Source organism: Arachis hypogaea, chromosome 20 (assembly GCF_003086295.3).
Source record: "Arachis hypogaea cultivar Tifrunner chromosome 20, arahy.Tifrunner.gnm2.J5K5, whole genome shotgun sequence".
In the NCBI taxonomy this organism is placed as follows: Eukaryota; Viridiplantae; Streptophyta; class Magnoliopsida; order Fabales; family Fabaceae; genus Arachis; species Arachis hypogaea.
Genome location: NC_092055.1, coordinates 35524324 through 35538877, shown reverse-complemented (window position 1 = coordinate 35538877; position 14554 = coordinate 35524324). Strand labels below are relative to the sequence as shown.

Below are 14554 nucleotides of genomic sequence, written 5' to 3'. Positions count from 1 at the left end.
TCAAGCACCAGAGGCATATGTCCTAAGGTCCAAGCTATTGGTGTCTAGCCTTATTGTTTGTTTCTTTGCCAATTCTTGGCTTTTCTTTTCTTTTTCTTTCTTACTTTAATCCATTCTTAAGGGATATTCATTGATAAAAGGCTTTACAGCAGCGGCTTAATTCACACTACAAAGGACATTTTATTATGCAGCTTTTGTTATTGGGCTAATCATTAAATCAAACAAGTACCACCACTGAATTTCATTCTAATTTCTACAACATTGGACAATCTCTTTTCTATATCAAACATTTTTCTTTTATTCATGCATAGGGGAACAAAACAGAATTTAAGCAAGTGATTGATAGCAAGTACAATGCAGGCTAGCATTCTTAGCAAACATCTCCACTTACACCTAATTGAACACTTCAGCAAGACATATAGGAATCTCCAAGTTAAAACACAGCAAAAAGAATTAAGTGTCTATACAACCTGGGAATGTCTCTCAGCTTTTCTTCTGTCATCATTATTTCTCTCTGTTGTACCTCCTTGGGATGATGATGTAGATTACTTCTCAAGGTTGAATGTTTTCCTACACAATCCTTAGAAGTTGCTTGTTTCTCAAGCCCTTAGGCAATTGATTAGTATTCAGAAATTGTGTGTAGGATTTTGAACTTAGTTTGGTGTGTGAACACCAAACTTATATTCTTGCCAATGTTTCTTATGCAACAAGCCAACCATATATGAAACCTTGTGCCTTTGCTAAAGGTCATGAAACTAAAAACTAGAAAACAGACAATGGTTTAGTGGTTTTCCTGATTGCTTGGAGCTAGTAACCAGTTCTGCAGAGGGTGAAATGTGTTTTTAAATGAGAATTTTGGTGGAACACCAAACTTAGCATCCTTCATTCACCCTTAAATTATTTTGGTGTGCAACACCAAACTTATCTCCTTGCAATACAGATAAAACTACTCAACCTTTTTATTGAAATGGTTAGGAAAAGAAACTACCTCAGGTTGGGTTGCCTCCCAACAAGCGCTTCTTTATTGTCACTAGCTTGACATCTTATCCTTTGTTCATGGGCGCTGAAAATCATAGTGCCTCAGCTTTTCTCCTCTTACTGTGAACTTCCTTCTGGTCTCCTCTTTGGTGATCTCTAGGTGTTCAAGTGGAAGGATTCGGCTCACCGTATAGTACTCAGATAATTGTGGAGACACCTTCATTGGTCGGGTGTTTAACATCACTTTATCCCCTGGTGAGAAGCCTTCAGTGGGGATTTTCTGATCCCATTCACTTCTCCCCTCTATCTCTTCTTGTGGAGCTTCTCTGTTGCATTCTTCCTGGATGATGGCTTCTTTTTCCATAGTCTCCCCACTTCCTACTGTGATTGCTTTTCAATCCTACCATTTTATGGATTTTCCTTTGTCTCTTGGGTTGTCTTCAGTGGTGCTGGGGAAGGTATTTTCTCTCTTCTCACCCATTTCTGAAATTTGCTCAGCCATTTGCCTCATGTGTTTTTCAAGGTTTCTAATTGAGGCCTCTTGGTTTTTGAATGCCAGGACTTGATTTTTCATGAGTTTCTCCATCAGTATCTCTAGTCTAGAGATTCTCTGAGATGGTTATAGTTGTGTAAGATGAGATGGTTGTTGCTGGAAGTTGTTTGAATTATTTATGGGGGTATTTTGTGGGTAGAATATGGATGTGGAAAAGTTATTCTGGTGGGTATGGGGTTGGTGATATGTGCTTTGTGAGTTTTTGAATTGGTTGGTATTATTGGATGAATGGCTTTGGTTGTTTGTGTTGCTGAGGCTGTTATAGTTGAAGCCCCTTTGTCCTTGATTTTGGTGCTCACCCCACCTCAAGTTAGATTGAGTCCTTGGTATGCGGAATCGTGATTACACTTTAGGTATGTAAAATTCATCGCTCTTTCTTTCCCTGGTAATGGCGCCAAAAACATGATGCCAAGAACACGGTTCACAACTCCGTGTAACTGACCAGCAAGTGCATTGGGTCGTCCAAGCAATACCTTACGTGAGTAAGGGTCGAATCCCACGGAGATTGTTGGTATGAAGCAAGCTATGGTCACCTTATAAATCTCAGTCAGGCAGATATAAAATAGTATGGAGTTTTCGAAAATAATATAATAAAATAGGGATAGAAATACTTATGTAAATCATTGGTGAGAGTTTCAGATAAGCGTATGGAGATGCATTCGTCCCTCTGAACCTCTGCTTTCCTGCTATCTTCATCCAATCAGTCTTACTCCTTTCCATGGCTGGCTTTATGTGATACATCACCACTGTCAATGGCTACTTTCGGTCATCTCTCGGGAAAATGATCCAATGCCCTGTCACGGCACGGCTAATCGTCTGGAGGCATCACCCTTGTCAATGGCTTCATCTTATCCTCTCAGTGAAAATGGTCAACGCACCCTGTCACGGCACGGCTATTCATCTGTCGGTTCTCGATCATGCTGGAATAGGATTTACTATCCTTTTGCGTCTGTCACAAACGCCCTGCAATCGCGAGTTTGGAGCTCGTCACAGTCATTCATTCATTGAATCCTACTCGGAATACCACAGACAAGGTTTAGACTTTCCGGATTCTCTTGAATGCCGCCATCATTCTAGCTTACGCCACGAAGATTCTGATTAAGAGATCTAAGAGATACTCATTCAATCGAAGGTAGAACGGAAGTGGTTGTCAGGCACGCGTTCATAGGGAATGATGATGATTGTCACGTTCATCACATTCAGATTGAAGTACGAATGAATATCTTAGAAGCGAAATAAGATGAATTGAATAGAAAACAGTAGTACTTTGCATTAATCTTTGAGGAACAGCAGAGCTCCACACCTTAATCTATGGAGTGTAGAAACTCTACCGTTGAAAATACATAAGTGAAAGGTCCAGGCATGGCCGAGATGGCCAGCCCCCAAAACGTGATCAATAGATCAGAATACAATCCAGGATCTCAAATACACTAGTAAAATGTCCTATTTATAATAAACTAGCTACTAGGGTTTACAGAAGTAAGTAATTGATGCATAAATCCACTTCCGGGGCCCACTTAGTGTGTGCTTGGGCTGAGCTTTAAGTGTTGCACATGTAGAGGTCCTTCTTGGAGTTGAACGCCAGCTTTTGTGCCAGTTTGGGCGTTCAACTCTGGTTTTGGCTCCTTTTCTGGCGCTGGACGCCAGATTTGGGCAGAAATCTGGCGTTGAACGCCAGTTTACGTCGTCTATTCTTGGCCAAAGTATGGACTATTATATATTTCTGGAAAGCCCTGGATGTCTACTTTCCAACGCAATTAGAAGCGCGCCATTTCGAGTTCTGTAGCTCCAGAAAATCTACTTTGAGTGCAAGGAGGTCAGAATCCAACAGCATCAGCAGTCCTTCTTCAACCTCTGAATCTGATTTCTGCTCAAGTCCCTCAATTTCAGCCAGAAAATACCTGAAATCATAGAAAAACACACAAACTCATAGTAAAGTCCAGAAATATAAATTTAACATAAAAACTAATGAAAACATCCCTAAAAGTAACTAGATCCTACTAAAAACATACTAAAAATAATGCCAAAAAGCGTATAAATTATCCGCTCATCAGTCCTCCAGGATAGGTTGTGTGCGTTACCATACAAATTGTGTTAGAACGAACTTGAGGTGTTATTCATGTATTGCACCTGCTCAGGGCTTTGTTGCTCATAGTTGAATGTAGGGCTTTGTGCATTTACTGCAGCAATTTGCAGTCCATCAATTTTTCTGGTCATCAGCTCCATTTGTTGCTGAAGTTGTTGGTGCATCTGCTTGTTTTGTGCCAAGATAGTGTCAACACCTTCAAGCTCCAAGACACCACTCTTGGGAGCTGGGGGCGTTGCCTTTGATGAGCATAGAAGAATTGGTTATTTGCATGGACATTGGGGGTGAGTATACTGCTCCCACAGTGTCTTGCATTGGGGAAGGTGTAGGAAGCTGGAATTCTCCTTTGGGGTTGGCATTGTTGGCCACTCCCTCTGGTGGATTAGAGGGATTCCCTTCCATCTCTTGCTTCTCTTCTCAACCTCCAAAGTGTTTCAGGATCAAGAGGTGTGGATTCATCGCTTCTTCCTCCTGACATAAACACAAAACCAGAAACCCAAAATGAAACACTCTACTGCCAGAGTAGGGTAGTGTTAGCTTTAGCAAAAATTCAAACAGTTAGTATGCTTTAGTAAAAATAAAAAGAAAATGCTTAATCTATACTATCACCTTACTTAATCATTGTCAATCTATATCAATCCCCGGCAACGGCACCAAAAGCTTGATGCGTGGAAATCATAATTCCACACCAAACTCACCGACAAGTGTACTGGGTTGCATCAAGTAGTAATAACTCACAAGAGTGAGGTCGATCCCACAGGGATTGATAGATCAAGCAACTTTAGCGGGTGATTAGTTTAGTTAAGCTAACTGATGAGCGGATAATTTATACGCTTTTTGGCATTGTTTTTAGTATGTTTTTAGTAGGATCTAGTTACTTTTAGGGGTGTTTTCATTATTTTTTATGTTAAATTCACATTTCTGGACTTTACTATGAGATTGTGTGTTTTTCTGTGATTTCAGGTATTTTCTGGCTGAAATTGAGGGACTTGAGCAGAAATCAGATTCAGAGGTTGAAAAAGGACTGCTGATGCTGTTGGATTCTGACCTCCCTGCACTCAAAGTGGATTTTCTGGAGCTACAGAACTCGAAATGGCGCGCTACCAATTGCGTTGGAAAGTAGACATCCAGGGATTTCCAGCAATATATAATAGTCCATACTTTGGCCAAGAATTGACGACGTAAACTGGCGTTCAACGCCAGCCTTCTGCCCAAATCTGGAGTCCAGCGCCAGAAAAGGATCCAAAACCAGAGTTGAACGCCCAAACTGGCATAGAAACTGGCGTTCAACTCCACAAATGGCCTCTTCACGTGCTACACTTAAGCTCAGCCCAAACACACACCAAGTGGGCCCCGGAAGTGGATTTATGCATCAATTACTTACTCATGTAAACCCTAGTGACTAGTTTATTATAAATAGGACCTCTTACTATTGTATTAGGCATCCTGGATTGTATTTTGATCCTGTGATCTCGTTTAGGGGGCTGGCCATCTCGGCCATGCCTGGACCTTCACTTATGTATTTTCATACGGTAGAGTTTCTACACTCCATAGATTAAGGTGTGGAGCTCTGCTGTTCCTCAAAGATTAATGCAAAGTACTTCTATTTTCTATTCAATTCTTCTTATTTCGCTTCTAAGATATCCATTCGCACCCAAGAACGTGATGAAGGTGATGATTATGTGTGACGCTCATCACCATCTCCCCTATGAACGCGTGCCTGACAAACACTTCTGTTCTACATGAATTAAGCTAGAATGAGTATCTCTTAGATCTCCTAACCAGAATCTTCGTGGCGTAAGCTAGAATGATGGCGGCATTCAAGAGAATCCGGAAGGTCTAAACCTTGTCTGTGGTATTCTGAGTAGGATTCAATGATTGAATGACTGTGACGAGCTTCAAACTCGCGAGTGCTGGGCGTTAGTGACAGACGCAAAAGGAGGGTGAATCCTATTCCAGCATGATCGAGAACCGACAGATGAATAGCCGTGCCGTGACAGGGTGCGTGAGCATATGATTCACTGAGAGGAGGGGATGTAGCCACTGACAACGGTGATGCCCTTGCATACAGCCAGCCATGGAAAGGAGTAAGAAGGATTGAAGGAAGAAGTAGGAAAGTAGAAAAAGAAAGGGCACAGTATCTCCATTCGCTTATCTGAAATTCCTGCCAATGAACCTACATAAGTATCTCTATCCCTTTTATTGTTTATTTTAATCTAATAAAGTATCATGTTTAAATCCGCCTGACTGAGATTTGCAAGGTGACCATAGCTTGCTTCATACCAACAATCTCCGTGGGATTCGACCCTTACTCACGTAAGGTATTACTTGGACGACCCAGTGCACTTGCTGGTTAGTTGTATCGAAGTTGTGACAATTATGAATTAAGATCAGAGCACCAAGCTTTGGAGCCATTACCAGGATTTGTTCAAGCCTGGAGATCACAATTTCGTGCACCAAGTTTTTGGCGCCGTTGCCGGGGATTGTTTGAGTTTGGACAACTGACGGTTCATCTTGTTGCTCAGATTGGGTAACTTTCTTTTTGTTTTCTTTTTAAAAATTTTTCAAAAATCTTTCAAAAATTTTCCCATTTGTTTTCGAAAAAAAAAATGTTTTCAAAAATAAATTATTCTATGGCTTCAAAATTTTTAAGAATGAATTCTAGTGTTTCATGGAATATGTTGAATCATATCTGGCTGTAAAGCCATACCCAAACTACTTTGGGATTGGTATTTAACTAATCACTCCAGCCCATGTAATTATATGTTGCAGCCTGGCTGGCTGTAAAGCCATGTCTAAATTCTTTTGGACTGAGGCTTGCAATTTGTTATCAAGAGCAAGCTAGTTGGAGCTAATCCACCTGCTACTGTTCCTGATCTACCCGCTGTTGATCCACGATCACCTGCTGAAGCTTGGCTGGCCATTGGCCATGTCTAGTGTTTTGGACTGAAGCTTTCATTGAAAGCTTGGCTGGCTAGTGAGCCATGTCTAATTCCTGGACTGAAGCTTTAGACTAACATGGCAAGATTCCTGGAATTCATATTAAAAATTTTGGAATCCTTATTTTTTCTTCTAATTTTCGAAAAATATAAAATAAAAATCCAAAAAAATTAGAAAATCATAAAAATAAAAAATATTTCCTGTTTCTTGTTTGAGTCTTGAGTCACATTATAAGTTTGGGTCACTTGCATATGCATCTAGCATTTTTCGAAAATTTCATGCATTCATAGTGTTCCTCATGATCTTCAAGTTGTTCTTGGTAAGTCTTCTTGTTTGATCTTGATGATTTTTTGTTTTGTGTCTTTTCATGTTTTTCCTATGCATTCTTGAATTCTTAGTGTCTAAGCAATAAAGAATTCTAAGTTTGGTGTCTTGCATGTTTTCTTTGCATTAAAATTTTTCAAAAATATGTTCTTGATGTTCATCATGACATTCAAAGTGTTCTTGGTGTTCATCTTGACATTCATAGCATTCTTGCATGCATCACATGTTTTGATCTAAAAATTTCATGCATTGCATAATTTTCATGTTTTTCATAAAAATTTCAAAAATCAAAAAATATCTTTCCCTTTTTCTCTCATCAAATTCGAAAATTTGGATTGACTTTTTCAAAAATTTTTAAAATCAAATTATTTCTCATGAGTCAAATCAAATTTTCAATTTGAAAATCTTATCTTTTTCAAAATCTTTTTCAAAATTCTTAGTTATTTTCGAAAATTCCAAAAATATTTTTCAAAAATCTTTTTCTTATTTTTATAATAAATTTTCGAAAATAACATAAACAATTAATGTTTTGATTCAAAAATTTCAAGTTTGTTACTTACTTGTTAAGAAAGATTCAAACTTTAAGTTCTAGAATCATATCTTGTGATTTCTTATGAATCAAGTCATTAATTGAGATTTTAAAAATCAAATCTTTTTCAAAAACTAACTTCAATCATATCTTTTCAAAAATATCTTCTTATCTTATCTTTTTCAAAAATATCTTTTCAAAATATCTTTTCTAACCTCCTAACTTCTTATCTTTTCAAAATTTGTTTCAACTAACTAACTAACTTTTTGTTTGTTTCTTAACTTTTTCAAAACCACCTAACTAACTCTCTCTCTCTAATTTTCGAAAATACCTCCCCCTTTTTCAAAAATTTCTTTTTTATTTACTAATTATTTTTATTTTTATTTTTATTTTTAAAAAAAAATTTCGAAAAAAAAATACTAACAATTTTCAAAAACCAATTTTCAAAAATCACTAACCCTTTTTCAAAATAATTTTCGAAAATTATTCCTCCCCCATCTCATTCTATTTATTCATTCATATCCTAACATCTCACCTCACATCTCTTCCATTCGTACAGTTGCATTTCTTCCTTTACATCACATTCTTTGTCTCCTCCTCTTTTCTTCCACTCACAAAGGGATCCCTATACTGTGGTATAAAGGATCTCTATTATTATTATCATTTTTCTGTCCATTCTTCCTTGTCATATGAGCAGGAGCAAGGATAAGAACATTCTTGTGGAAGCAGATCCAGAACCTGAAAGGACTCTGAAGAGAAAATTAAGAGAAGCTAAAATACAACAATCCAGAGAAAACCTTTCAAAAATTTTTGAACAGGAAGAGGAGATGGCAGCCGAAAATAATAATAATATAAGGAAGATGCTTGGTGACTTTACTGCACCTAATTCCAATTTACATGGAAGAAGCATCTCCATTCCTGCCATTGGAGCAAACAATTTTGAGCTGAAACCTCAATTAGTTTCTCTGATGCAGCAGAACTGCAAGTTTCATGGACTTCCATCTGAAGATCCTTTTCAGTTCTTAACTGAATTCTTGCAGATATGTGATACTGTTAAGACTAATGGAATAGATCCTGAAGTCTACAGGCTCATGCTTTTCCCTTTTGCTGTAAGAGACAGAGCTAGATTATGGTTGGATTCTCAACCTAAAGACAGCCTGAACTCTTGGGATAAGCTGGTCATGGCTTTCTTAGCCAAGTACTTTCCTCCTCAAAAGCTGAGCAAGCTTAGAGCTGATGTTCAAACCTTCAGGCAGAAAGAAGGTGAATCCCTCTATGAAGCTTGGGAAAGATACAAACAGTTGACCAAAAAGTGTCCTTCTGACATGCTTTCAGAATGGACCATCCTGGATATATTCTATGATGGTCTGTCTGAGTTATCTAAGATGTCATTGGATACCTCTGCAGGTGGATCCATTCACCTAAAGAAAACGCCTGCAGAAGCTCAAGAACTCATTGACATGGTTGCTAATAACCAGTTCATGTACACTTCTGAAAGGAATCCTGTAAGCAATGGGACGCCTATGAAGAAGGGAGTTCTTGAAGTTGATACTCTGAACGCCATATTGGCTCAGAACAAAATATTGACTCAGCAAGTCAATATGATTTCTCAGAGTCTGCATGGAATGCAAGCTGCATCCAACAGTACTCAAGAGGCATCTTCTGAAGAAGAAGCCTATGATCCTGAGAACCCTGCAATAGCAGAGGTGAATTACTTAGGTGAACCTTATGGAAACACCTATAACTCAACATGGAGAAATCATCCAAATTTCTCATGGAAGGATCAGAAGCCTCTACAAGGCTTTAACAATGGTGGAAGAAACAGGTTTAGCAATAGCAAGCCTTTTCCATCATCAACTCAACAACAGACAGAGAACTCTGAACAAAATGCTTCTAATTTAGCAACTCTAGTCTCTGATCTATCTAAGGCCACTGTAAGTTTCATGAATGAGACAAGGTCTTCCATTAGAAATCTGGAAGCACAAGTGGGCCAGCTGAGTAAAAGGATCACTGAAATCCCTCCTAGTACTCTCCCAAGCAATACAGAAGAGAACCCAAAAGGAGAGTGCAAGGCCATTGACATAAGCGCCATGGCCGAACCTGTGAGGAGAGGAGAGGACGTGAATCCTAAGGAGGAAGACCTCCTGGGACGTCCAGTGATCAATAAGGAGCTTCCCTCTGAGGAACCAAAGGACTCTGAGGCTCATCTAGAGACCATAGAGATTCCATTGAACCTCCTTATACCCTTCATGAGCTCTGATGAGTATTCCTCTTCTGAAGAGAATGAGGATGTCACTGAAGAGCAAACTGCCAAGTTTCTTGGTGCAATCATGAAGCTGAGTGCCAAATTATTTGGCATTGATGCTTGGGAAGTTGAACCTCCCTTGTTCATCAATGAACTAAGTGATCTGGATCAACTGACATTGCCTCAGAAGAGACAGGATCCTGGAAAGTTCATAATACCCTATACCATAGGCACCATGATCTTTAAGGCTCTGTGTGACCTTGGTTCAGGAATAAACCTCATGCCCCTCTCTGTAATAGAGAAACTGGGAATCTATGGGGTGCAAGCTGCTAAAATCTCACTAGAGATGGCAGACAGCTCAAGAAAACAGGCTTATGGACAAGTAGAAGATGTATTAGTAAAGGTTGAGGGCCTTTACATACCTACTGATTTCATAGTCCTGGATACTGGAAAGGAAGAGGATGAATCCATCATCCTAGGAAGACCTTTCCTGGCCACAGCAAGAGCTGTGATTGATGTTGACAGAGGTGAAATAGTCCTTCAATGGAATGAGAACTCCCTTGTATTCAAAACTCAAGGATCTCCCTCTGCAACCATGGAGAGGAAGCAGAAAAAGCTTCTCTCCAAGCAGAGTCAACCAGAGCCCCCACAGTCAAACTCTAAGTTTGGTGTTGGGAGGCCACAACCAAACTCTAAGTTTGGTGTTGAACTCCCATATCCAAACTCTAAGTTTGGTGTTGGAGAGTCTCAACAAAGCTCTGCACATCTGTGAGGCTCCATGAGAGCCCACTGTCAAGCTATTGACATTAAAGAAGCGCTTGTTGGGAGGCAACCCAATGTTTATCTAATTCTTATTTTTATTGTTTTTCATGTTTTCTTAGGTTCATGATCATGTGGAGTCACAAAATAAACAAAAAAATTGAAAACGGAATCAACAATAGCAGAAGAAAAATCACACCCTGGAGGAGCATCTGTCTGGCGTTCAAACGCCAGAACAGAGCATAGTTCTGGCGCTGAACGCCCAGAATGGGAGCATCCTGGCGCTGAACGCCCAGAACAAGCATGGTTCTGGCGTTCAACGCCAGAAATGGCAGCAAAGGGGCGTTGAACGCCCAAAATGGGCACCAACCTGGCGCTGAACGCCCAGAGTTGTGTGCAAGGGCATTTTACATGCCTAAATTGGTGCAGGGATGTAAATGCCTTGACACCTCAGGATCTGTGGACCCCACAGGATCATCTCAGGATCTGTGGACCCCACAGGATTCCCACCTACCTCATCATCTCTCTTTCCATTCATGATCATCCCTTCTTTTTTTCCATTTACCACTCACATCCATACACCCACTACCTTCAAAAATTCAACATCTCTCTCCCACCCAATCCCACCCATATGGCCGAATACACACTCCCATCCATCTCCTCCATATCTTCTTCTTATTCTTCTATTCTTTCTTCTTTTGCTCGAGGGCGAGCAACATTCTAAGTTTGGTGTGGTAAAAGCATAGCTTTTTTGTTTTTTTCCATAACCATTGATGGCACCTAAGGCCAGAAAAACCTCTAGAAAGAGGAAAGGGAAGACAAAAGCTTCCATCAAGGGTCTATAGCTCAGTGGTAGAACATTTGACTGCAAATCAAGAGATCCCTGAGATACCTCAGGGGATACATTTTCTTCCACACAATTATTGGAAGCAACTAAGGGTGGAACATCAAGAGCACTCCATCATCCTTCATGAAATCAGAGAAGATCTAAAAGCAATGAAGGAGGAGCAGCCAAGGCAAGGAAGAGACATAGAAGAGCTCAAGGACATCACTAAGGTGGACTCATTCCTTGTTCTTACTTTCTCTGTTTTTCATTTTCTATGTTATGTGCTTATCTATGTTTGTGTCTTCATTACATGATCATTAGTAGTTAGTAACTCTGTCTTAAAGTTATGAATGTCCTATGAATCCATCACCTCTCTTAAAATAAAAACTGTTTTAATTCAAAAGAACAAGAAGTACATGAGTTTTGAATTTATCCTTGAACTTAGTTTAATTATATTGATGTGGTGATAATGCTTCTTGTTTTCTGAATGTATGCTTGAACAGTGCATATGTCTTTTGAAGTTGTTGTTTAAGAATGTTAAATATGTTGGCTCTTGAAAGAATGATGACTAGGAGACATGTGATTTGATAATCTGAAAATTCATAAAAATGATTCTTGAAGCAAGAAAAAGCAGCAAAGAGCAAAGCTTGCAGAAAAAAAAAATATAGGCGAAAAAAAAATAGAAAGAAAAAGCAAGCAGAAAAAGCCAAAAGCTCTTAAAACCAAGAGGCAAGAGCAAAAAGCCAATAACCCTTAAAACCAAAAGGCAAGGAAAAAAAAAGGATCCCAAGGCTTTGAGCATCAGTGGTTAGGAGGGCCTAAAGGAATAAAATCCTGGTCTAAGCGGCTAAACCAAGTTGTCCCTAACCATGTGCTTGTGGCGTGTAGGTGTCAAGTGAAAACTTGAGACTGAACGGTTAAAGTCAAGGTCCAAAGCAAAAAAAAAAAAAAAAGAGTGCGCTTAAGAACCCTGGACACCTATAATTGGGGACTTTAGCAAAGCTGAGTCACAATCTGAAAAGGTTCACCCAGTTATGTGTCTGTGGCATTTATGTATCCGGTGGTAATACTGGAAAACAAAGTGCTTAGGGCCACGGCCAAGACTCATAAAGAAGTTGTGTTCAAGAATCATCATACTGAACTAGGAGAGTCAATAACACTATTCGAAATCTGAAGTTCCTATAGATGCCAATCATTCTGAACCTCAATGGATAAAGTGAGATGCCAAAACTATTCAAGAGGCAAAAAGCTATAAGTCCCGCTCATATGATTGCAGCTATGTTTCATTGATAGTTTGGAATTTATAGTATATTCTCTTCTTTTTATCCTATTTGATTTTCAGTTGCTTGGGGACAAACAACAATTTAAGTTTGGTGTTGTGATGAGCGGATAATTTATACGCTTTTTGGCATTGTTTTTAGTATGTTTTTAGTAGGATCTAGTTACTTTTAGGGGTGTTTTCATTAGTTTTTATGTTAAATTCACATTTCTGGACTTTACTATGAGATTGTGTGTTTTTCTGTGATTTCAGGTATTTTCTGGCTGAAATTGAGGGACTTGAGCAGAAATCAGATTCAGAGGTTGAAAAAGGACTGCTGATGTTGTTGGATTCTGACCTCCCTGCACTCAAAGTGGATTTTCTGGAGCTACAGAACTCGAAATGGCGCGCTTCCAATTGCGTTGGAAAGTAGACATCCAGGGCTTTCCAGCAATATATAATAGTCCATACTTTGGCCAAGAATTGACGACGTAAACTGGCGTTCAACGCCAGCCTTCTGCCCAAATCTGGAGTCCAGCGCCAGAAAAGGATCCAAAACCAGAGTTGAACGCCCAAACTGGCATAGAAACTGGCGTTCAACTCCACAAATGGCCTCTTCACGTGCTACACTTAAGCTCAGCCCAAACACACACCAAGTGGGCCCCGGAAGTGGATTTATGCATCAATTACTTACTCATGTAAACCCTAGTGACTAGTTTATTATAAATAGGACCTCTTACTATTGTATTAGGCATCCTGGATTGTATTTTGATCCTGTGATCTCGTTTAGGGGGCTGGCCATCTCGGCCATGCCTGGACCTTCACTTATGTATTTTCATACGGTAGAGTTTCTACACTCCATAGATTAAGGTGTGGAGCTCTGCTGTTCCTCAAAGATTAATGCAAAGTACTTCTATTTTCTATTCAATTCTTCTTATTTCGCTTCTAAGATATCCATTCGCACCCAAGAACGTGATGAAGGTGATGATTATGTGTGACGCTCATCACCATCTCCCCTATGAACGCGTGCCTGACAAACACTTCTGTTCTACATGAATTAAGCTAGAATGAGTATCTCTTAGATCTCCTAACCAGAATCTTCGTGGCGTAAGCTAGAATGATGGCGGCATTCAAGAGAATCCGGAAGGTCTAAACCTTGTCTGTGGTATTCTGAGTAGGATTCAATGATTGAATGACTGTGACGAGCTTCAAACTCGCGAGTGCTGGGCGTTAGTGACAGACGCAAAAGGAGGGTGAATCCTATTCCAGCATGATCGAGAACCGACAGATGAATAGCCGTGCCGTGACAGGGTGCGTGAGCATATGATTCACTGAGAGGAGGGGATGTAGCCACTGACAACGGTGATGCCCTTGCATACAGCCAGCCATGGAAAGGAGTAAGAAGGATTGAAGGAAGAAGTAGGAAAGTAGAAAAAGAAAGGGCACAGTATCTCCATTCGCTTATCTGAAATTCCTGCCAATGAACCTACATAAGTATCTCTATCCCTTTTATTGTTTATTTTAATCTAATAAAGTATCATGTTTAAATCCGCCTGACTGAGATTTGCAAGGTGACCATAGCTTGCTTCATACCAACAATCTCCGTGGGATTCGACCCTTACTCACGTAAGGTATTACTTGGACGACCCAGTGCACTTGCTGGTTAGTTGTATCGAAGTTGTGACAATTATGAATTAAGATCAGAGCACCAAGCTTTGGAGCCATTACCAGGATTTGTTCAAGCCTGGAGATCACAATTTCGTGCACCACTAACATTGGTGAATTGAGTGAAAATTTGATAACAGAATGTAAAGTGGAGGGAATTTTAAAGTTGTAGAAGTTAAATTACAGTGAAAGTAAAGAACAGAATGTAAATTAGCTGAACCTTAAATGACAAGAAAAGTAAAATTTCAGCAGATCTCACTTGCAGGTGTTAAATTGACAGAAGTTTAAAGAACAAGAAATGTAAATTGCAGTAAATATAAATTAGCAGAATGTAGATTGGACAAAAGCTTAAAGAGCAAGAAAAAATAAATTGCAGCAAAATGTAAAGGGG

At 39.5% G+C, this 14554-nt stretch overlaps 1 non-coding gene across 1 annotated transcript; it reads right to left on the bottom strand.

Annotated features, from left to right (window-relative positions):
* Positions 1 to 8633: 8633 nt before the first annotated feature.
* Positions 8634 to 8741, bottom strand: LOC112787936 (small nucleolar RNA R71). The gene has a single exon (XR_003195322.1). It is a non-coding gene; the product is annotated as a small nucleolar RNA R71 (small nucleolar RNA).
* Between the last annotated feature and the right edge of the window lie 5813 nt (positions 8742 to 14554).